A 24360-nucleotide genomic window follows, 5' to 3' on the forward strand; every position below is an offset into this window, starting at 1 on the left:
GGCTGCCCACCAAAATTCATCGCCATTGTGAGGCAACTCCAAGATGGCATGAATGGCAGTGTCCTGCACAATAGCACCCAGTGTCTTAGTGCACTTGGGAGAACACTTAAGTGAGGTGTTCACTGGATAACAAGTGTTATGAGAGTATCTCACTCACCCCTGGGAGAGAGAGGGGACAGGCAGGCCTCGAGAGGAAATGTGTCAGATGTGTTGTTGCTGACGTACGCTGACCCCAGCCTGACCTCGCTCGCTCCCGAAAGGAAATGTCACCTTAGCAATTCATACATGCACATAGTTGAATAACATGGTGAATAATTTGTAATTATACATTTGGGTAAATATCTACATAATACAAATGGTGCTATTACACTGCTCGGCTACCTCCAACCGAGGCCTCATGGTTAAAAACCTAGGTGTATCTAACCTTGTTACAAAAAGGTGTGCTTTAGCTAAACTTTTTCGTCGTTTATATGTTTTTGTAATTCTTTCCGAAAAGTTTTCTTAGAAACTATTGTGTACCTGGAAGATATCTTCCTGTAACAAATTATCATAACAATCAAGGGTCACGACAGGGTTAGCTCCGGAGGGATAATTATCAGATATGGCCAGTGCTATGTGCGGTCTTGGGTATGAGAGTTTGTTGACCAAACTGGGGTGGTCCATTGAAGAATTGGCGAGGGCCAAGTTAGAAATTGAGAGGGCCACGTTGGAGAACCTGAAATAAAGGAAAGAGCTGGCGAAGTTAAAAGGAGAGGCTGGACGAGTAAAGCCAGTGTCTGACGAAAAATCAAGCGAGTGGAAAATTGTGAGTAATGGGAGGACCAAGCTGGTGGTGAAGAAGCACACGAAGGATACGACAACAACGACAACAACAGCTAAGTGTACCAACCCGTTCAGTCCCTTGATAGACGAATTGGACGTTAGTACAGTCAGGGGCAGGGATGACAAGGAAGGTATAAAAACTTTAATTGTTGGTGACTCACAGGTAAGGTACATGGACAGGGCCTTTTGTGGTAAAAACAAAAATAGGATGAGGGTGTGTTTGCCAGGGGCTGGGGTGGGGGATATAATTGACAGGATGGACAATATCTTGTCTGGTAATGGGAACAAACCCATTATCTGCCTCAGTGCAGGAGGCAATGATATTGGCCGGTGTAGGAGCGAGGAACTTCTTGATAAGTTCAAGGCAGCCATAGATCGTATTAGGACTAAGGGAGGGATCCCTATCATATGCGGTGTCCTGCCTAGAAGAAGAGTTGGCAGTGAATGGTTGTCAAGGGCAGTTGGTGTCAACGACCGTCTTGACAGATATTGCAAGTCAATATCAGTCCCATTCATTGACAACTGGGACAACTTCTATGGCAGAAGGGACCTTTATGCTAGGGATGGGGTGCACCTGTCTAGGGATGGAGTAGCAACCCTGGCTGGGGCTCTAGAGGGGGCAGTTCAAAAGATATCGAAGTCTTTAAACTGCTAAGAGAACATATGGGCACGGGGGTGGAGGAGACTGCAGTGGGAGCGGGTAAACAAGGCGAAAGATTACAGGGAAATAGTGTTAGGAATGATGACAAAACTAAATTAGACAGGGAGTTTAAAACTAAACACGGTAAGGGGAGGACTCAGAACACGACTAACTTAAATGTATACTACGCGAACAGTAGAAGTATGAGAAACAAAATGGATGATATTAGGGCCTTGGTATGTACCGAAGAAATCGATATAATTGCATTCACTGAAACATGGATCAACCTAGACACACGTGAATTACCAGTCGAATACCAAATTGCGGGTTACAAACTGTTCCATACCGATAGACAGACCAGGAAAGGAGGCGGAGTAGCAATCTATGTTAGGGATAATCTGAAGTGTGAAATAAATAAGGAAATAAAAACTGAGAGGAATACAGAAACAATTTGGATAGAATTAAGCGACGGTCGGGAAAAATTAATCACAGGGGTAATATATAGACCCCCCAATCTTGATAGCGTCAATGAGCGACTTATCTGGGATGAAATGCGCAGGGCTTCCATACACAACAAAGTCTGTATAGTAGGCGACTTTAACCTTGGCCAAATAGCTTGGACTGTCCTTACGGGTAACTCAGAATCAGAGGATTTTCTCGAGACGATCCAGGACTGTTTCCTAAGTCAACATATAACCGAACCCACACGGGGTAATAATATACTGGATTTAGTTCTGTCGAATAGAGAAAACCTCATTAGCAATGTCGAGGTAGTGAACGAACTTGCAAACAGCGATCACAAAGAAATTCGATTCCAGTTAGATTTTCAGGGCAGACGTCAGGAAAATTCCACTAAAGTACCAGATTTCAGAAGGGCAAACTTTGACAGTTTAAAGAGGCAGCTGAGAGAGGGGGTGTCGCGCTTGGCCGTGAACCTGACAGATGACACCGACCTGATAACGAGATCTGAGATTGCCGAGTTCCACGACAATTTAAATAGTGAGTTACTTAATGCACGAAGGCAGAACATACCATACAAAAATCTCAGATCAGACAACAATGACCCTAAATGGATAAATAATTATTTAAAGAACATCATTGGCCTAAGGAAGGCTGTAGGTAGAAGGATAAATCGTGGCGAAATTCACCTCCGGGACTATTATAGGGTATTGGCGAGTAGGGTTAAAACCGAGATAAGGAAAGCAAAGAGGAATAATGAGGTAAGGATAGCAAGGGAGGCGAAGACAAACCCCAAAGGATTCTACCAAATGTATCAAACTAAAACACGAGAAAAGATTGGACCAATACGGTCAGACTCCGGCGAGCTCACTGATAACGATGGAGAAATGAGCAATAATTTGAATAAATATTTTTCAACAGTTTTCACCACCGAAAATTTAAACATGATACCCGAGGCACCGGCTCTATTCAGAGATAGTGAAGAAAACAAATTAAGTGAGATAGTAGTGACTAGTAATGATGTTAGTAAGCAAATAGACAAATTAAAGCCTAATAAGTCACCTGGTCCCGATGAGATATTTGCCAGAGTATTAAAGGAATGTAAGGAAGAGCTTAGTATGCCCTTAGCAAAGTTGTTTAACATGTCCTTAAAAACAGGTGTAGTACCAGAATCCTGGAGGATAGCGAATGTAATACCGATTTTCAAGAAGGGGGATAGATCACTATCCTCTAACTACCGCCCAATCAGTCTAACATCAATAGTAGGCAAATTACTGGAAGCAATCATTTCAAACTCTATTCGAAATCACCTGGAGAAGCACTGATTGATCAATGATTCCCAGCATGGCTTCACAAGCGGACGTTCTTGCCTAACTAATCTATTAACATTCTTTTCATCAGTTTTCGAATCGGTGGACGAGGGGCACAATTATGATGTGGTATATCTCGACTTTAGTAAAGCCTTCGACAGAGTCCCCCACGAAAGACTAATTAGAAAGGTAGAAGCTCATGGCATCAAAGGTGACATCCTTAAATGGATTAGGGCGTGGTTACAGGACAGGAAACAGCGAGTGAGCATTAACGGCACTAAGTCCCATTGGAGCAACGTCACAAGTGGAGTTCCCCAAGGCTCAGTACTTGGACCTTTATTGTTTATTATATACATAAACGACATAGATATCGGCATAGACAGCAACATAAGTAAATTTGCTGATGACACTAAAATAGGACGTGTTATCAAATCTGACGAGGACTCGGCAAAACTACAGGAAGATCTAAACAAATTTTTCGAATGGTCTGAAAAATGGCAGATGAAATTCAACGTAGACAAATGTAAAGTACTCAGTATAGGAGATGTAAACAGGGAAACCAGATACCAGATGAACAACGATGCCATAGAGAAATCCGACTGCGAGAGAGATTTAGGAGTAATGATAAGTAGGAACCTTAAGCCAAGTAAACAATGTGTTTTTGCTCGTAACAAGGCTAATAAAGTACTTGGGTTCATACAAAGGAGTGTTAGTTACAAGACTAGCGAGGTCATCCTAAAACTGTATCTTGCTCTTGTGAGACCACACCTGGATTACGCAGTTCAGTTCTGGTCACCGTATTACAGAATGGATATAGAATCCTTGGAAAGAATTCAGAGGAGAATGACAAGACTAATCCTGGGCATTAGGAACCTTGAGTATAGAGACAGGTTAAAGCATCTTAATTTGCACTCCCTTGAGAGACGTAGAGCGAGGGGCGACCTGATAGAGGTGTATAAGTGGAAGGCAGGGCTAAACAAAGGGGACATTACAAAGGTACTCAAATTATCCAACCAGGAGCGAACTCGTAACAATGGTTTTAAATTAGACAAACTTAGATTTAGGCGTGAAATAGGTAAACACTGGTTTGGGAACAGAGTAGTGGATGAATGGAACAAGTTACCAAATATCATCATTAACTCGAATACGCTGAATTGCTTCAAACATAGGTTGGATGCTCATATGAGCAATAGGGGTTGGGTGTAAACGGGACTGCCCAGTATGGGCCAATAGGCCCGCTGCAGTTTCCTCCATTCTTATGTTCTTATGTTCTTATGTTCTTATGTACAATAAAACCAGGTAGCATTATTCCGGAAGAGAAATATAAAGGAAGAGAATCCTGTAAATCAGGAACTGTGTCTCATTAATATAAGATAGGAGGTTAAGCTTATCAGAAACAAGTTGAAGATTAATGAAACTTATATATATGGGAAATGGTATGGGAATCAGCTCAGAAGTAATATTTGTGACAAATGCAAGATGATGGCGAGTAGGCAAGGTTGTGATTGCATTACTGCTAATTTCACAATAGTCTCGTGTTATATGATAACCTTCTTCCATTAAATGTTTGCCTACATCCTGACATATAAGTATCACACTGGCTTGATTCGGGAAAAAGAAATATTGCACATTATTGACATGTGCGTGAAACACTAACCTATGTGGTATTGGAGTATATAAACATTGTTGTAGAGCTGTAGAGGCATTAGTTTGTAACAGAGCTAATTCACATGCAGCCTCAACGGCCTGTGTGATTGTGAAAGCATACGCCGAACAAACATGCAATTGCAAATATGTTGACTTACAATGATTTAGGACTACATGCTTAGCCACAGCAACTAATGAAAAATCCTCTGATACTACTATTAGTTCAGTTTGTTTGTTCAGAATCAATATCCCTCATTCGCTTTTTGTGGAAATGGTTCCAAATGCCATGCATTAAATTTTTTTGGTGATTTTAGTGGAATGTGTATTAGTATTTCCCTGTGTGTTAATGTTGCTTTTAATAAGGGATAATAATGTTCCACTTCATGCTCCTGAAAGATAGGAGTTAGACGATATTTAGTTTCAGATATATGCAACTCGGCAATTAGTTGACGAACTGGCAAGAACTGTGCGTCAACACGACCTAACCCTGCAATTACAAGATCAGCAATGAGCCTATTACTGGTTTCTATGAAAGATTGTACTGAGGCCTCAGCAGCATGCATGTATTCAGATAAGCAGAGTTGCCATTCCAGTGTAGATTCTGACCGAATGAATCCCTCGAGAACTTGTGTTAGTTGATTAGTTTCTTCAACAATAGTATTCATATGAGAGGTCAGTGTTTGTATTGCCTTGTAGGACTGTGCAGTTGCCCAATTTTGTTTCTTAACCGCGTCTGAAACTGCACTCATTATATTCCCTAGTTTAGCTACATCTTCGGCGGTTGCTGTACCAAACAAGGTTTTACTTATTAATCCTACAAAATTAAACAGACCACGTTTTTGAAGCCGCTGAGAATGTATAACTGTTAGAAAAGTCTGTATATTTTACATGTTCCTTCTGTATTTGCCAACAGGGAAAACGTAGTAATTTAAACTACAGCATTTCTCTGTAATCTATTTCATACTGTCTCTTCCTCTCTTTTAATTTGCTAGATTATCAATATAAACTGACATTTTATAATACTATATACACTTCATGACACAAAGAACATTTAAAATTGCATGTTAATGCTGTTATTCCTTTATGGAATTACTGAATATGCAGTTCGCGGTCATTTGTGCTTCGCGTTCGTTGTATGTCCGTGTTTGTTTACATTATTTCAAAGAGCGCCACATCATCACATGGCCCGTTGAAACGGAAGGCAGCTTAAGGTCAGTGTTTTTCTCTCTTAAGTATATTCTAAGGAGATATGCCCTAGCATTTTAACTAGATTAATGATAAAGCTTACAATAGATTACAGATTTATGCTTGCCATCGACGGGATAATTGTCAACAACCACGTCAGCACCTTTGATTCTGTTTTAACTATGCTGTTTACTGCATATTACATCTTCAACATCAAATATCCTATTGACACTGCAGCAACACTGGAGTTTATTCAAAGGTAATTCCTGACTGTACATCTAAAATTAAGGAAGTCAAATCAATACTGAGAAACTAATTTATCCATATCTGTTGATATACTATAATAAAGTGTCATATTATTGCAGGTGTTTTGTTGGAATCAACCCGGATAGAGGGAGCAAGATTGAGGTGAAGATGAAGGGCAAGAAATATTCACAAGTGCATCCCAAAGTTCTGTCATTTATAAACACGCAGTATTGCTGATGTTGAATGGAGGAGTTGCAAGTAAATAAAAATATTGGAAAACTTGCACACAGTGAGGCTTTTTTTATGATGTCATGCTCATGAACTAACAACACTGTAATTTAAGTACTGTACTTGGTTAAAGAACCTGAATTTTTCACAAACAATAAGTGCTATTCCAGTTTCTTTTTCTCTCTCGTATCAGACCCTTCCAGTCTTTTGAAACAGTACTAATATAATTTGTAAGAATGTTTAATTGATTTCTAAGCTATAAAATTAGTTTTATATGCAATGAAATTTTCAGTTTTATAGGATTTTATATGTCATTAATATTATTATAAAACTTTTGGGGCTACTGACTAACAAGGTAAATAAGTATCTTTTTTCAAGGTGAATATCAGAATGATAATCAAGTTATGTTATGTTATTTTTTTATTTACTATATAAATCTCCACTATACAGTAGAATGTCATTATTTTTTATATATACTATATAAATCTCGGTTATATAATGTAATTATTTGTATATTTGCTATATAAATCTCACCTATAGAATGCAATTAATTTTTATTTACCATATAGATATCAGCTGTATAATGTAATTATGTGTCGGCCTATATTTACTTTATAAATCTCAGCTATATAATGGAATTATATATATATATATATATATATATATATATATATATATATATATATATATATATATATATATATATATATATATATATATATATATATATATATATATATAAATTTCAGATATATAATGAAATTATTTTTATATATTCTATATACATCTCAGCTATATAATGGAATTATATTTATATGTACAATATAAATCTTGGTTACAGAATGGAATTATATTTTCAGCTCCTTAGTTTCCACATAAAGTGTATGTTTACCTACATGTTTTAAGTTCTTGGTGCTTCTACATTCCACATCCAATTCATACTCATATAAAACTTGTGTAGAATAAACTAATAATTTCAATGATCTTTTGAAGGTGCTTTATTATTTTAAGATTAAATTATAAGAATTATCCAGAGAAAGGCAAACAATTTCTGTGATTTGTGGAGGGTGCTTCATTATTTTAAGATTTAATTGGAAGAATCATCCAAAGAGTAATTTTTTTAGATTTATTTTATAATATCGAGCCATTACATTTTAACTTGTAAACAGAGTTTTCAATGCAATGTATGCTTACAAATTATAAGTTCCTAATAAATTTATTTTCTCTGCAATGTATGCATAAAAATAAAAGTTCCTAGTACATAATTTTATTTTCTCTATTATTGTTAAGGGCATTGTAGTGAATAAAGCCTTTTCAGCACTTCTACATTTTCTGCTCCTATATATTTTGTTATACTTTTAACATTTGTTTAAAAGTTGGCCAAACTTCTTTCAAGAAAGATTTGGCCTATATATGAAAGTAATAATATACTTACAGAGGAACCTGGACAACAAGAAATAATTGATGTTGTGGAAACAAATATTCAAAGATATTTTTTGTGGATTTTATGATGTGTTTACTGTAATTTTTTTTTAAATTGCATTAGTATGTGGTGAAAAACACTTCCAAAAATAATTTAATTTTTTTTCGACAGAAACATGTTAATATTCAAAATAGTGCTGGATAGTTTCGAATATCCAGCCTTTCTTAAGATGGAATCTTTAGATATAACATGGTTTTAAGTTTACGTGGGAATTATTAATTTAATTCAACAAATATTTTCTGTAAAAATATATACATTATCTCTGTAAATTTTACAAACAATCTGTTAATTCAACAGATATTTTATAAAAAAATATATACAGAATCTCTGTAAATTATACAGAAAATATTTGGCAACAATATAACCAGTGAATTTTCTGTAAATTTCACAAGATATTTTTAACAGTACATTTTTCCGATGTCTTCAGGAGATATAGGGAACTTTCCTTCGAAATGCCTTTCTCGTTTGAGTAGACTATTCATACGGTCGTGTTGAAGAGAGATGGACTGACGGATTGTTGTAGAAACTGTAGATTGTTGTTCGAGATCTTGCAAGGTTTTCATAGCTGTTTCAATGTGGACAGCTATCGACCTCAGATGCACTGGCATGCGCCTTAAGTCATGGAGCTCGAATTTGATAGTTATAATGTCTTGTACTACCAGTACTTTGCCTCGTGGGGCAACTAAGGCTCCGGGTTTGACGACATCTGCTGGGGAGGCGGCTGTTGTCACCACACTCCAGACCAACAGTAGTAGTGATATCCAAGCCATGTCTGAAAGAGGCGAGGATAATTAACGATTTGTGGTTGCTGATTATAGTTTTTGACGATATGTATTGTCTATCGTTATATTTTGTTGAGCAACTGTTGTAGTTGCAGTAGGATGTACTTGACTGACATTAGGAGTCCCTACTAAGTCTCTACTGACTTTTTTCATTCTATCTACTTGTACTATATCTGTGACATTTGACGTTGGCTCAACTACTTGGAATTTGTTTCCATGTTCTTTCGCTCTAATCACGTACGGACCTGTGAATTAAGGCGAGAGTTTTGATATGCGTTCCGGCGCCTTTATCATTACTTTGTCTCCTATTTCTAATTTTATAGGCTTAGCATTTTCATGTTGCTTGCAGATCATTTCAGCACGTGAGGCTGCTAAGTGTTTTCGTACTTTTCCATAGATACTCGTGAAAACATTGATTTGTTTCTTGGCATTGTCTTCCATGTTGTACACAGGTTGTAGAGTTCCTGCTTGTAGATCATATGGCAAGCATTTATTGATACCGTAAATTATGTAGTATGGCGATTTGCCTGTAAATCTATTTATAGATGCATTCATGGATGCTGCAACCTGTGGAAGCCAGTCCTTCCACGAACTATGCATTGGATTCACCACATGTCGGAGAATCTCAAGAATTTTTCTATTCGCACGCTCGACCAACCCATTTGAAGATGGATGGTAGGCGGTTGTGAAGGTTTGTGTAATGTCATATTGTTGACATATTGCAACTAAGAGTTGATTCTTAAATTCTGACCCGTTATCCGAGAGTATCACTCTAGGAGTAGAAAAAGGAGAGATTAGACGAGTGACTAATGCATGAACCACTGATTCGGCAGACTTGTGCTGCAATGGTGCTAGTACCACAAATCTAGAGAAGTGGTCAACGCAGACTAGTACGTAACTACAGCCTTGATGGCTTTTTGGTAGTTGCAATAAATCGATCGCAACTGTATCCCTTGGACGTTCGGGCGTCGGGTATTCTAAGATTGGAGCGGGATCCATCGTTGTTCCCTTGTGTTTTGCACAAGATAAACATTTAGCAATGTGATGTTCGATGTCGGTCTTCATAGATTTCCAATAATAGTTTTGTCTAATTTCTGTTAGACATCTGTCTCGCCCTGTATGCCCAGCTTGGGGTGCATCATGGAAGAGGGTGAGAACGTTTTCCTTTAATGATGTAGGAATAACAATTTAAGAGATTGACTCTTGTTGTGTTTTCAGTGAGAGATACAGTATGTCATGCCGCAGCTCAAACTGTGAGAGTGGTAGAGGTAATTTGGGCAAATTTACCTCATCTCCCGATTCTAAGGCATATATAACCTTGGACCATAATGGATCCTGTAACTGTTCCGTCCTTAACTGTAATAGGGTGAACATAGGTAGTGGCGTGACAGGAGTTATGTGTCTAGATAGCGAATCAGCTACCACGTTTGCACGGCCTGGCAAATACTTGAAGTCGGGTGCGAACTCCTGTATCTCTTGAGAACTGAACCTCGGCGAGGTAGGTTCTCCCGGCTCCACGCTCCTTCCTCCCGAGGTACCACGTGACCATGTTCACCTTAGACCAGGCGAAGGTTGTTAGACTGATTCCGGTCGAGCACCCTTCGCGCAAGAAACTCAATCTTCTTGTCATGAGAAAATTTTTTGACCACCTCGGAATCACGGGGGTGACAGGGGTCGTCCGCAGTAAAGGCGGTACCCTTATCATCACCTTCGAGGAATGGGGACAGGGCCACAAATTGCCACCCCTTACGAATCTCAATGGAGTCGACGTCATTTTTGAAGCCTGCCTTCAAGACAACTTGGTTTTGGGAGTCATTTCCCACACAGAAATCGAGTATCTGGAAAAACATGAACTTGCTGAGCTGATTGGAGATCAGCTCTCAATTGTTCGGAAGCTGACCAACAACGCTGCCCTTGTTGGCTTCCCAAAACAACTTCCTAGCTCCGTTTTACTGGGTTGGGAGAAAATCCCAGTAAAACCATACCAGCAAAGACCCACTCACTGCTACAAATGCCAGAAGTATGGCCATCTGGCGCGAAAGTGTCGTGCTCGGGAGGTGTGTTCAAGCTGCGGGACACCCGGCCACACTGACGCTGACTGCCAGGCGGCCGCGAAGAAGTGCGCGGCTTGTGGTGGCCCTCACTCCTCCTCCGACCGGGAGTGTCCCAAGTGGAGGGAGGAGTGCAGGGTGGCCAGGCTGCGGGCTAAAGAGAAATTGACCTACAAGGAGGCCCTCCTTGTAGTGAAGAATCAAGAAAAGAACAACCAAGACAAGAACAACCAAGATAAAAACAACCAAGACAAGAACAACCACGAACCCGATAACATTACACTATCTTTGACATCGATTATTGATGTGTACGAGAATATCCTAACAGAAGACCAGAAAGAAGAAGACCAAAAAGAAGAAGACGAAGATCAAGAAGAAGAATGGAAAGTGAAAAGTAAAAAAAGAAACAAGAGAAAAAAGAAGTCCAACCAATCAGCTTCGGCCGAAATAGCCTAACGGCGAAGAGGCCAGTAATCCCCAACAACTTTGACTTTGACTCCTGTATGGTCAGATACCAGCGCGCTAAACGCCCTGATAAGTTCTTCCCATGAAATAGTTCTGTCACGGCTACATGATCTGTGTGAACTGTGATCGGATATCCCAAAATGAGATCCCGAAAATGCTTGAGAGCCCACACTACAGCTAATGCTTCTAAATGAGTAGCTGAATAACGTGTTTCTACATCGGTGAGGGTGCGACTGGCGTGTGCTATTACCCGCCAATTTCCTCGATAATCAGTTTGCATGAGCACCGCCCCTAAACCTAGGCCAGAGGCATCAGTGCACATGGTAAATGGTTTTGTGTAGTCCGGAAAGGTTAACACTGGAGCTTTATTCCATGTAAACACATCCTTTTTCAGGAGTTTTGTAAGTGGTGATGCTAACTTGGCATAACTTTCAATGAAAGAACGGTAGTATCCTGATAATCCTAGGAAACTACGAAGTTGATCTACGTTCTTGGGACAAGGGAATTGTTTCACCGCCTTTACCTTGCAATCTATTGCGTGTATACCATTGCCATCTACTAAGTGTCCAAGAAATTGGATTCTGGATTTGAGAAATTCACAATTGGAACGTTTCACTTTCAATCCAGCTAGATGTAACTTTGTGAAAACTTCTCGTAGTTTCTTTAGATGACTTTGTAAATATTTGCTTACTATGATAAGATCATCTAGATAGGCATAGACTGTGTTACCTATCATTTCAGCAAACAAGGTGTTTATCATTCTTTGGAATGTTAGCGGCGCATTTCTTAAGCCAAATGGCATTCTTAAGAATTTGAAATGTCCCATAGGCGTACTGAACGCAGTTATTTCGCGGGAATCCTCATGTAAGGGAATTTGCCAGTACCCACTAAGTAAATCTAGTGACTGCAGTAAGTCAGTTAGGACAGGCATTGGGAACCTGTCTGGTACAGTTACCTGGTTGACTCGTCGAAAATCAATGACTGGTCTCCATCCTCCATCTTTTTGGGGAATTAGAAATAAGGGTGAGTTCCATGGTGATGAGGAAAAATGGATCACCTTTTGATCCACCACGTCTTGGACTATTTGCTGGACTACCGCTCTTCTGCTGTGGGGTAGCCTATATGCTAGGATGTAGATTGGGTTAGCTTCCGGTTTGAGTGGAATATGATGATTTGTCAACGTTGTTTTACCTAGGGGTTCTCCAGGTAATGCTATGATTTCCTTGAACTCGGCGAGTAATTCTAAAAGATCACTTTTGCCTCGAGGATGATCTACTACTTTCGCGTGTAGCTCTATCAACGCTACATTATTTACAATATGTGATTTTTCGTCCGATTTAACCCTGTGTTACACTACCTATTGGTAATTCTAATGGCTCTTCGACAACCGCTTTTTCGTAAACAAGGAAATTGCCTAAACAACATCCTTTTCTTAAGTTCTATTGAGAACAAGGACATCTGTGAGACTAACTATTCTAACAGTGCTTAAGGTAGACTCAAGTGACAAACCTTTCACTCGTGAACTTTCACTCAGACACACAACATCTGTTCCTTCACTCACATTTGGCAAACGTACTGTGACTCTAGTTAGTTCCTGGCTATGTAACCGTTGTACACCAGTTAACACAGCAGGCGTTAGAGTCCAGTTCTGGCCGCTTTCATCCGAAATGTCCTTTGAGCTACTAGGTGGAGTTTCAGAGAGTGACTCCATAACTAAATGTTGCTGTGCCAAAGACTCCCCAGCACCTGTCGAGGCAGTTATTACATGAACACCCGAAGTAAGCAATGGATGTGAAGTTTGCATTGCGTGATATGTTTTACAATTATGTGTGATTGTTTGATCTCGTAGCTGAACGTTAATGTTGTTCTGCCTTACAGTGGTCAGACCAATTAACCCGTCCGCTGGCAAAGAAAATGCCTTAACTATGTATAAATCCGCAAAAAACGCTTTGCTGGACCTAGAAAAACGGATTGGTAGTGTTATTACCCCCGCTATATCTAATTGGATTCCCGACACACCGGACAGAGGATGTCTGTACGTCTTATTGGCCACTTATTTGGAGGATACCGCCGCTGGAGTTCATTGAACGACTTTAATGAGATAACATTGGCACAGGTCCCGTATCTATATCTAGGGATAACTGATTGTTACCTATCCTCGCTGGTACAGTCAACACCTCCACTTTGTTTAACGCGGCGATTAATGAGCCGGTGACGGAATAGTTGTTTTCTTGAACCGTTGACGCTATCCTAGATCGTGTTGCTGGACTCACTCCTCTTCCCCCGAAGGCTTTATAGTTGTCTCCCCTCGATTTTCCATTTCTTGCCTCTTACGCTGTACATTTCTGCAATCTTCTGTGTTGTGGTATGGAGACTGATGTACTATACACCATTTATTCAGAGTGCCTTTAGTGTTTGGAGACATTTTATTTCTTGTGTAATGTCCCTTTGGAGTTTTTGGTTTAGCAGGGCTATCTGAAATCCTAAGGTCCTGCGAGGTTTCTTTCCTTCGATCCTGCCTCTGGCTGGTTGGGGACTTATCTGCTTGTCCTGCAAATCAGCATTTTTCTGTGAAATGTCCCTTGCGTTTGCAGACTTTGCAAAAAGGTATCTTTTTGTGTTTGGTTCCCATGACAGACTGTGGTTGTTCCTTGAAGCTGGTGACTGGTGCCACTGACATCGCCCTAGGAACATTTTCCTTGGGTTCTGCAATTTCTTCTACATAGTTTATAAGTTTAGTCCCTTTTTTAAACTTTTCTTTTGGGCTTTCGTGCGTAAGGGTTCATTTGATGACAAGATAAGCTGAATGTAAGGGCGGAAACGATCCTCCGGCTGGTTACCGCTGCTAACTCGCTCGCTTGCTGGTGCAGACGACACTTGGGGTGGTTGGACAGAGGTGAGAACGGCAGCGACTATGTGCGTCACCGGTAGATTCAACCCAGCCGCCATACAGACAGTATCTAGCTACCCTGCTGTCCGTCAAATTCTGGCTGTGATCTCATCATAGGTCCTGGACTCGTGGGCTGTGTTCCCAGACCTTCACCTATCAACTGTCAACTCTCTGGTCATCTACCACTACCGCATACCACGACCGTCAGTTCCTCACATTCCGTCTGTGCCCCGGTGTTCTCCTGCCTTTTCAAGACGTCGCTGAGTGTGGAGTGAATGGACGCTTCCCTACCCTGAGTGTGCATCACCGTGTTCCAGAACCTTCCCCCCAGGGCCACTGCCGTAGGAAATATTTGTTCATGGTTTGATTCTATAATTGTTTGATTCCATTAATTGCTGACTCCCCTTTATTGTTCGATTCTATCAATTGTTGACTCCATTTAATTGTTTGAATCCATTAATTGCTGACTCCCATTATTTGTTTGATTCCTTTAATTGTTTGCTTCCATTATTTGTTTGACCCCATTATCTGTTGATTGCCTTAATTGTTTGACTCCCGTAATTATTTGATGTTTGTTGAGTGGTGTCAGAGTTTTGTTATATTTTTATAGTAAAGAGATGCCAATCTCTAACGGTTGTTTGTTATTCCTCGGAAAGCCATGGTCCTTGACTTTCCTTTATTAAGATCCTGATTAGCCTGGTAAGGGATTTCTAACCCTAAGTCCCAGGCCTTTACACTGAAGAAATTCAATAATCCTGTAGAAACTTTCTTTAGACAAGTTGTCATTTATATTGAACCAATCTGAGGAATCCATGTAAGATCTGAGATCTATCTTAGTGAGTCCCGCACAAATTTGGGCTTCTTGTGTTTCAAGTGCAAGCAGGGTGCCACCTGTCCCCTCTGCCATCTTAAAAATCCAAGTAAGTGGACCTCGTTTGGAGCCCGATCCAAAAAAATAAATGAATTGCTGCCTAAATGTTGGATAATCATCCGTTTCATCATCAATGGCTGAAACATAGATACCTCTAGCTGCCCGACAACCGGTTTTGATAAGGCTTCGGACTTGTGAAATTTTATCTACGTCATTGGTGACATAGTTATTCTTCATTACATCGTCGGATTTACGCAAAAATGCTATACTAGTATAATCAGGATCCTCGGCAGTAACCTCTTGTACCTTAATATTATTTGGAAGTAGCCTTACCGTTTGACCGACCGATGAAGTCAGTGGGTTAGTAGAACCACCTGTTACCATTTTTGTTGTGTTAGTTAAAGCACTAGCGTTAGTAACAGGTGAAGGCAATGGGTAAATGTTACCTGACCTTAATTGTCTGTGTAAATCCTCAAACTGAGATTCAATGAAATTTTCACAGCTAGCTAAAGAGTCGGTCGGTGTTAACTCTATTTGGCTAATTTGTGGTAATTCCTCCTCACTATCAGTTGCCATTAGGTCCTGTGAATTATTAGATGACTGGTTATCAGAGTCTGAGTCACTAATTTCCTGTTAGATACCCAAAATTTTTGGAAGATGGATCATGTATAGGACTATTTATCCCTTCACTCGCTGTATAAGACTCTCTATGTTGCCCACTCGCAGAGTAATGCAAAAAAAAATATTTATATTGAGTTATGGAAGTAAAGAGAAAACAAATATTAGTTATTAAAAGTATTAAAAAGTACTAAATGTATGTAAGTAGAAAACGTACTTTCTAAATGTGTTTATCTAATTTTATTTTTGTGCATTGTGCACGTAATATATATATATCTTTATATTGACTACATGTGAAGACTTCTTGAAGTCACTTGTGTTTTTGTTGTTAATAAAATAATGATTGTTTGTGATCTACCTGAGTGGAGAGAGCGTAGAACTTCGCGCTGGCTATGACGTCAGGAGTCGATGACGTCCTTCTCAGGGGGGGATGACGTCACGTCTTATTGCAATCCACCTGGGGGCTGATCTGGGTATTGCGGCGGTCAGCTCGGGGATGATGTGGGTCTTGTGGCGGTCAGCTCGGGGCTGATCTGGGGCTGACCTCTGGGTTGTGTGCGATCAGCCTGGGGGCTGATCTCGGGCTGTCCTCTGCTGCACACAGACGAGTCTTGATTGTTTAAGCAAGAGATTGTTTGAATGTCTGGAACCACTTTGATAACTTTCCTAAACTCTGGTGATGTAGTGTTAGCTGGTAGTAATCTCAGCCCGTACTCGGGTAGGCTCGGTTGCTCTCGGCTCCGGTCGGGGTAACCTTCACTAGGGTGTGTCACTGAGGGTTGACTGCTAAGTTGGCAATCTTTTATAATGTTTTTGTTACCACTGTGTCTATGTATACGTTCTGCTAGTGTTTATAGCCACTGTCCACTTAAATTTCTTGTATTTGCTTATTTGCTGTTTATTCATTTAAGATGCCACTTAAGTCACTAGAATCACTTGAAGTAGTGTGTGTTTCTGACCGATTCTTCTTCTAATCCGTCTCACCGCTGCCACCAGTGTGTTGGTCACACAATGTTAAGTCAGTTGGAGCAGTTGAGGAGAGAGATACCAGATACCAGATTAACAACGATGTTATTGAGAAATCCGACGCGAGAAAGATTTAGGAGTAATGATAGGTTGGAATCGTAAGCCAAGTAAACAATGTGTATTTGCTCGAAACAACGCTAATAAAGTACTTGGATTCATACAAAGGAGTGTTAGTTACAAGACTAGCGAGGTCATCCATAAACTATATTTTGCGCTTGTGAGACCTCACTTGGATTACTCAGTTCAATTCTGGTCACCGCATTACAGAATGGATATAGAATCCTTAGAAAAAATTCAGAGGAGAATGGCAAGACTAATCCCGGGCATTAGGAACCTTGAGTACAGAGACAGGTTAAAGCTTCTTAATTTGCACTCCCTCGAGAGACGTAGAGTGAGGGGCGATATGATAGAGGACTAGGAGGACCTCTATTATTGTCCCCACCACTACTATTCTCCCTACCATTACTACTACCTCATCACTATTACTATCCCCACCACTACTACTCTCCTCACCACCATTACTCCCCCTGTCTCCCTACCACTACTAATCTCCAAACGACATGCTACTCTCCTCACCACTATTACTCTCCCAACCACACGCTACTCTCCCCAACACAGAGGGAACAGTGTACACCAGAACTGAGTGCATATTGCACATCTAACACCAGAGAGTAGTAAACGTTGTACATCTATCAACATCAAGTGAACATTGTACATCTACTAACTTACAGTGATCATTGTACAACTACCAACATATACTGAGCATTGTACTGTACTTCTACAAAAATACAGTGAACATTGTACGTCTACCAACACAGAGGAATGAAAAATGTACAGTGATCTTTGTACAACTACCAACACATAGTCAACAGTGTACATTAGGGTGTGACAGTTGCCCCAACTTTGTCCTACAATGCTGCTGAAAATTTTGGTGCTGCATATTGACATAAAAAATATCCACGTGCAATTTTGGGAAGATTCATGCATATTTGAGTGAGCACCAGCAATTTGAAAAATAGCGATTTTGCTTATACGGCATACGCACCAATTTATGAGATTACACAGCCATCATAAGGGATAGTAACACAAATCATTTGCCTGTCTTAATTAAAAGCTGTTATCACGAACACAAAAAAGGTAATCATTCTTACTCTCTCATGGTACATTAAGGGGTTTTATCATATATTCACAAGGTATTTTTTCTCTAGAGCAAGAAACTATGATTTCTGTTCGGAAACCGATGATCGTTTGCGCTGATTAGGAACGCCGTGTCTGTCATTTTCAACTACAGTACTTGAAGGACTTCTTGAAAGTGCTCCTCATCCCTAGCAACATTAAGAAAGTCATGGCAAAGTTTTACACCACGCTCTGCAGCCTCATTGACGACCTGAAGCTTGTCCACAACCCGTTTCATGTTCAGGTAGTCGTCATGATCCGCCCATTCACTGGCTGGACTGTGGAGAAACTGATAGGGCATGCCTAAAATGGTGAAGAACCGGCTTGAGTCAGGCCCAATTAGGTCCACCAGGGCAGTGCCACTTTCTGGGACAGGGGGAAGATATGGCATTCCATAGCCCCCATGATTGAGCCCCACTCTTTTAGTAACTTCAGTGCCTTTATGGCAAAGAAGGGCATTCCTCATATCCTCTTTTGTCCTTTCTTCTACTTGGGACGAGAACAAAGCCAGTGGGGCCAACTCCTCAGTTAGGTACCAAGCGCCACATGTGCTTTGTCAACTATTGTGGCGTCATATGGGGAAAATTCAGCCAAATTCAAGTCATTCAGTGGCGCACTTGCTGGAACGGGGCAAACAATCCACCATGGGACATAAACAGCAACTGTGAACACAGCAGACCGTTCTAACCTGCTGATTTGACTTTTAGTCACAATCTCGGCTTTGGGAAACTGCTCTTTGTTCTGGCCTGACAAAAGAACAATCTTGAGGGTATAGAGCAATTTAGCCATCCACCTTGCTTTGTGAAGTGCGCCGGGGTAGACCATCGTGAAGTTCACTGGCTCGGATCCTTAGTTACAAGCAGCAGACAAAACTCTACCAACTCCTTGTAGTCGCCACGTGTAAATGGTTGGGCTAGAGATTCACGGAAGAAGTCAGCCATCTCCTGCTGGCGCTCCTCAAACACTCCAGGCATTGCGGGGTAGTAGTATTTCTTTTTTCATTGTACGCCAGTTGAGAGAAATGGGTCTTGAACCTAGAAATGCAATTATTGGGATTATTGTATTTCGTACTAATCTATAATATTGTTTTAGGGGTATTAAGATTGATATGATCGATCATTTGCTTGGTGTTAGTATATCTTATAAGTCTAATAAAAGAAATTCCACTAAATTTGATCATTAGCTAATAATATTCCTTGTTATTTTGTAAAGCCGACGGTGCTAGCTCAAACATGCACCGATCTCCAAGAAAATTTACAGGGGTGTTTTCTAGATAAATACACAACACTAAAACTTTGAACAGCATTGTAGGACCATTTTTTTTATTTTTGGAGGGCAACGGTCACACCCTAGTGTACATCTATCAACATATAGTTTACTTTACTTTACTTTACTTTACTTTACTTTGGTTGAACAAATTTATTAGCTGAGCTTTGAGTACAATTTGCCTATTCTGAATCGTTCAGGGTGTTATCACTTTTTACTGCCACACATGACATATGTTCCTACACAAAGGTGATAATATTACAGGTCATATTCATTAATGTTACAGAATATTCTATTTGAGGACTAATCAGTGTGGACGAGCTGATTTTGGATAGACAGCAAGAATGTCCTCAAGCACTCCTGAATCAATGTAGTAATTACATAGTTCATGATACAATAAGCTAGGTAGCCTTAAATCCTTAACAGCGTCACATTCAATAATATAATGTTCAAGTGTATAGTTTAAGGGTTTATCACGAAGTTTACATGCCGAGTGTTCCGGTATGGGTATAGCACCACAAACTTGCCAAATGTGCCTGTATTCTAGCCTAACTCTGGCTATGACAACATCACATTGTCTGGTTTTGTCCTTGTACTGGTACTGTTACCTCTTGTCACAAAATTCGTCGTATTTACTAATACCACAACTGTCAGGCCGATATGCATTTCTCAGTTCTTTCAGATCAGAGTTCATGATTTTGATTTGTATGTTCTTAAGTACAGCATTGGACAGGCCAAGGTCCCGATCTACATTTTCTTTCTTTCATGCCCCATTGGCCAGTCTATCAACACGGTCATGATCCTAACGCTAACATGGGACGGAATCCACACAAATTCAATACGAAGGTTGTTCTCCTTAGCAGTTATTACATTTCTTTTAATGTCACAGGCAACTTTAGACTGAGGCTGACGGTCTGTTCATCTATTGCAAAGCATTTTAGGAGTCAAGAGAATATCATCCCACCTTCATTTTCTATAAGGTAGTCTGTGGCAAGATAGATTCACATGAGTTCAGTTTTTATTGTACTGGGCCAGTTATTCAGTCTTTACATATTTGACACTATCATCATATTTTCTTTATATATTACACATGCACAACCTAACATTCAGTTAATTTAATACTCTAAATATGACTGTTAATAGTTTCTAGTGTTACACAACTCAATGAATCGATAAATATTGATATATCTAGCCAAAGAGGAATGGCATTAAGGCTTCATCTGGAGTGATTGGCACATTCATTTTCAAGAGATCATTGACACTCTTACGAAGCCACACCCCATAGAGAGTCTTATATGGAAGGTTGGTGAGATAGTCAGGATTAATTAGATAGAATATCAACTCAGTTTGAGCTGTAGCTTAGGGACCATTGATCTCCAAATGTTTGACACAAAACATGGTATTCAGTAAAGCTATCGACTCAGATAGAGAGAGCAGCCCAAGTTCTTCCCTCGAGTTTACAATTTGGATAGATATTGGGCATCCTAGAATGATACCCAAGGCTTTATTTTGTACTACCTCCAGGCTGTTTAGTTTTTTAAAAGGAATACTCACAAGATGCAGAGGATGATAGTCAATTACAGATCGGATGAAGTGAAGATAGAAAGTACGAGCATAGGCGATATAAATTTCGTTGCTTTTACCAACAAAGGTTTTGAGAGCTTTACTGCACTCGAATAGTTTGGCACGAAGGTTGCATATAAAGTTAGCATCATTCATGTTAATCCCAAGATATTTATAAGAGCTACGTAGTTCCAAGCGCACGCTGTTAATGTTAAAGTTAAGTGGCAGAGGGTGAGCAGGGCGAGGATTGAGGACCCTCATCTAGTCAACAGGTATACTGTAATGATACCACATTCCACAGTCCTTCGAGCCAGTAAGGCTTGGAGCCTGTGTTTGGTCTGTATAATAAATACAGATATCATCAGCATAACATATTACAGCTTCAGTTGTCTGAACTGGAATGTCAGGAATAAACTTTTGCATCAGTATATCAAAGAGGTTTGCCAAGTTCAAATTCTCTCATTCTGGCAGTTTTGACTCCCTTAAACAGAACACTGGCATACCTATTGGACGGATAATTCTTTATCCATGTCAGGAGGTTACCTTCCATGCCAAAATTAGTTGCTCAAGTATAAAATCTCTATTAGCTACACCAAAGGCTGTTTTAAGGTCTATGAAGGTTTTTTGTGTCTTATCCTTCGGGTGAACAAGATATTCTGCAAAACGTATCTATGTGCTGCGCCCAGGCATAAACCCATTAAGGGCCACTTTGTCTTTGACCTGAAACATGAGACGGTTGAGAACAACTCTTTCAAGGACTTTACACTTACAGGATTTGAATGAAATGGGCCTAAAGTTTGGAGAGTTAGCTTATCAACATATAGAAGTGAGCATTGTACTCCCACAATAATTGCCTATGGGTAAATTGCACCATTTTACCATAGCATAACCTGGTCCTCCACAGGAGCGACGCATCACTCACCTCCAGAGGATGACATGCTGGTTACTCCAATGCCTGGATGACTACATGAGAAGTTTATCCTCAAGAGAATAACCGCCCTGATGATGTTGTCTAAACTTTATACATAAACCTCCAGTGTATTATTGTGTCTGAATAAAATTCGAAGTCTGAGTCTAATTATTATCGTAGATATGAAGGTTCAATGAATACACTTTCTGGTATTGCTGTTGGTGGAATATGACAAAGGAGTATCGCAGTAAAGGAAGTAATCTGTATATTTTACCACAAATTGAATGTACCGTGTGATATTATTTCCCCGAGGACAAGGTATACCAGGAAGACATTATTCCAGTCCATTGGCGTGTGTGTGTGGGGGGTCAGACTGTCTGCCACACAAGAAATAATGGCAGCCTCTGGTGGGCGCATTTGTGCCCTCGTGTTCCGCCTGCCTGGTCCTATATGGCTCTTCTCTATGTGCGTACCATACTGGGGTACGTATTCTCACGTTCCCCACTCCCTCTGTATGACCTTCTTCCCGTTCTCCCTATCTCTTTCCGTCTCCCTGTTATTTATTCCATTGTCTCTCATTATCTCGTTTTTGTCCCTCAGTGGTTATTATCTTTTCCTCTCTATTTCTTAGGTCTCTCTCTATGTTACTAGATAAAACACCAATTTGAGGTAAAGGCTCCTGACTTAACCGTTAAGAATAGTGAAAGTGGCCTAGTTCTAGTCCAGTGCCAGCCACACACGCCTCCTTAAGTCTCATAAAAGGCTTAGTCTCAACTGTGCTGTGGCCCTCGAGTTAATAGGACCCACTCACAATCACATAAGTACTGTACAGTGAATCTAGTTCCTATATTTTTGCTCAGCTTTGTTCCTGAGTACACAACTAGTAAATTAAATCTAGGTATTCAGCCGTCACTGTTACAGAGGTCCTACAAATACACCTTCACTGTTGCAGAGCTCTTACAGGTCTTTCGTTGTTACAGAGCACTTACAGGTACACCTTCACTGTTACAGAGCTCTTACATGTACACCTTCACTGTTACAGAGCTCTTACAGGTACACCTTCACTGTTACAGAGCTCTTACAGGTACACCTTCACTGTTACAGAGCTCTTACAGGTACACCTTCACTGTTACAGAGCACTTACAGGTCTTTCATTGTTACACAGCTCTTACAGATAACCTTCACTGTTACAGAGCTCTTACGGGTACATCTTCGCTGTTACAGATCCCCTACTGGTACACCTTCACTTTTACAGAGCTTTTACAGGTCTTTCATTGTTACAGAGCTCTTACAGGTACACCTTCATTGTTACAGAGCTCTTACAGTTACACCTTCACTGTTACAGAGCTCTTACAGGTACACCTTCACTGTTACAGAGCTCTTAGAGGTAAACCTTCACTGTTACAGAGCTCTTAGAGGTACACCTTCACTGTTACAGAGCTCTTACAGGTACACCTTCACTGTTACAGAGCTCTTACAGGTACACCTTCACTGTTACGGAGCTCTTACAAGTACACCTTCAATGTTACAGAGCTCTTACAGGTACACCTTCACTGTTACAGAGCTCTTACAGGTACACCTTCACTGTTACAAAGCTCTTACAGGTGCACCTTCACTGTTACAGAGCTCTTACAGATACACCTTCACTGTTACAGACCTCTTACAGGTCTTTCGTTGTTACAAAGCTCTTACAGGTACACATTCACTGTTACAGAGCTCTTACAGGTACACATTCATTGTTACAGAGCTCTTACAGGTACACCTTCACTGTTACAGAGCTCTTACAGGTACACCTTCACTGTTACAGAGCTCTTACTGGTAAACCTTCACTGTTACAGAGCTCTTACAGGTACACCTTCACTGTTACAGAGCTCTTACAGGTACACCTTCACTGTTACAGAGCTCTTACAGGTACACCTTCACTGTTACGGAGCCCTTACAAGTACACCTTCAATGTTATAGAGCTCTTACAGGTACACCTTCACTGTTACAGAGCTCTTACAGGTACACCATCACTGTTACAAAGCTCTTACAGGTGCACCTTCACTGATACAGAGCTCTTACAGGTACACCTTCACTGTTACAGACCTCTTACAGGTCTTTCGTTGTTACAGAGCTCTTACAGGTACACATTCACTGTTACAGAGCTCATACAGTAACACCTTCACTGTTACGGAGCACTTACAGGTACACCTTCACTGTTACAGAGCTCTTACAGGTACACCTTCACTGTTACAGAGCTCTTACAGGTACACCTTCACTGTTACAGAGCTCTTACACGTACACCTTCACTGCTACCGAGCTCTTACATTTACACCTTCACCGTTACAGAGCTCTTACAGGTCTCTCATCGTTACAGAGCTCTTACAGGTACACATTTACTGTTACAGAGCTCTTACAGTAACACCTTCACTGTTATGGAACACTTACAGGTGCACCTTCAATGTTACAGAGCACTTACAGGTACACCTTCACTGTTACAGAGCTCTTACAAGTACACCTTCAATGTTACAGAGCTCTTACAGGTACACCTTCACTGTTACAGAGCTCTTACAGGTACACCTTCACTGTTACAAAGCTCTTACAGGTGCACCTTCACTGTTACAGAGCTCTTACAGGTACACCTTCACTGTTACAGACCTCTTACAGGTCTTTCGTTGTTACAAAGCTCTTACAGGTACACATTCACTGTTACAGAGCTCTTACAGGTACACGTTCATTG

Source organism: Homarus americanus, unplaced genomic scaffold (genome assembly GCF_018991925.1).
Source record: "Homarus americanus isolate GMGI-L3 unplaced genomic scaffold, GMGI_Hamer_2.0 scaffold6317, whole genome shotgun sequence".
NCBI lineage: Eukaryota > Metazoa > Arthropoda > Malacostraca > Decapoda > Nephropidae > Homarus > Homarus americanus.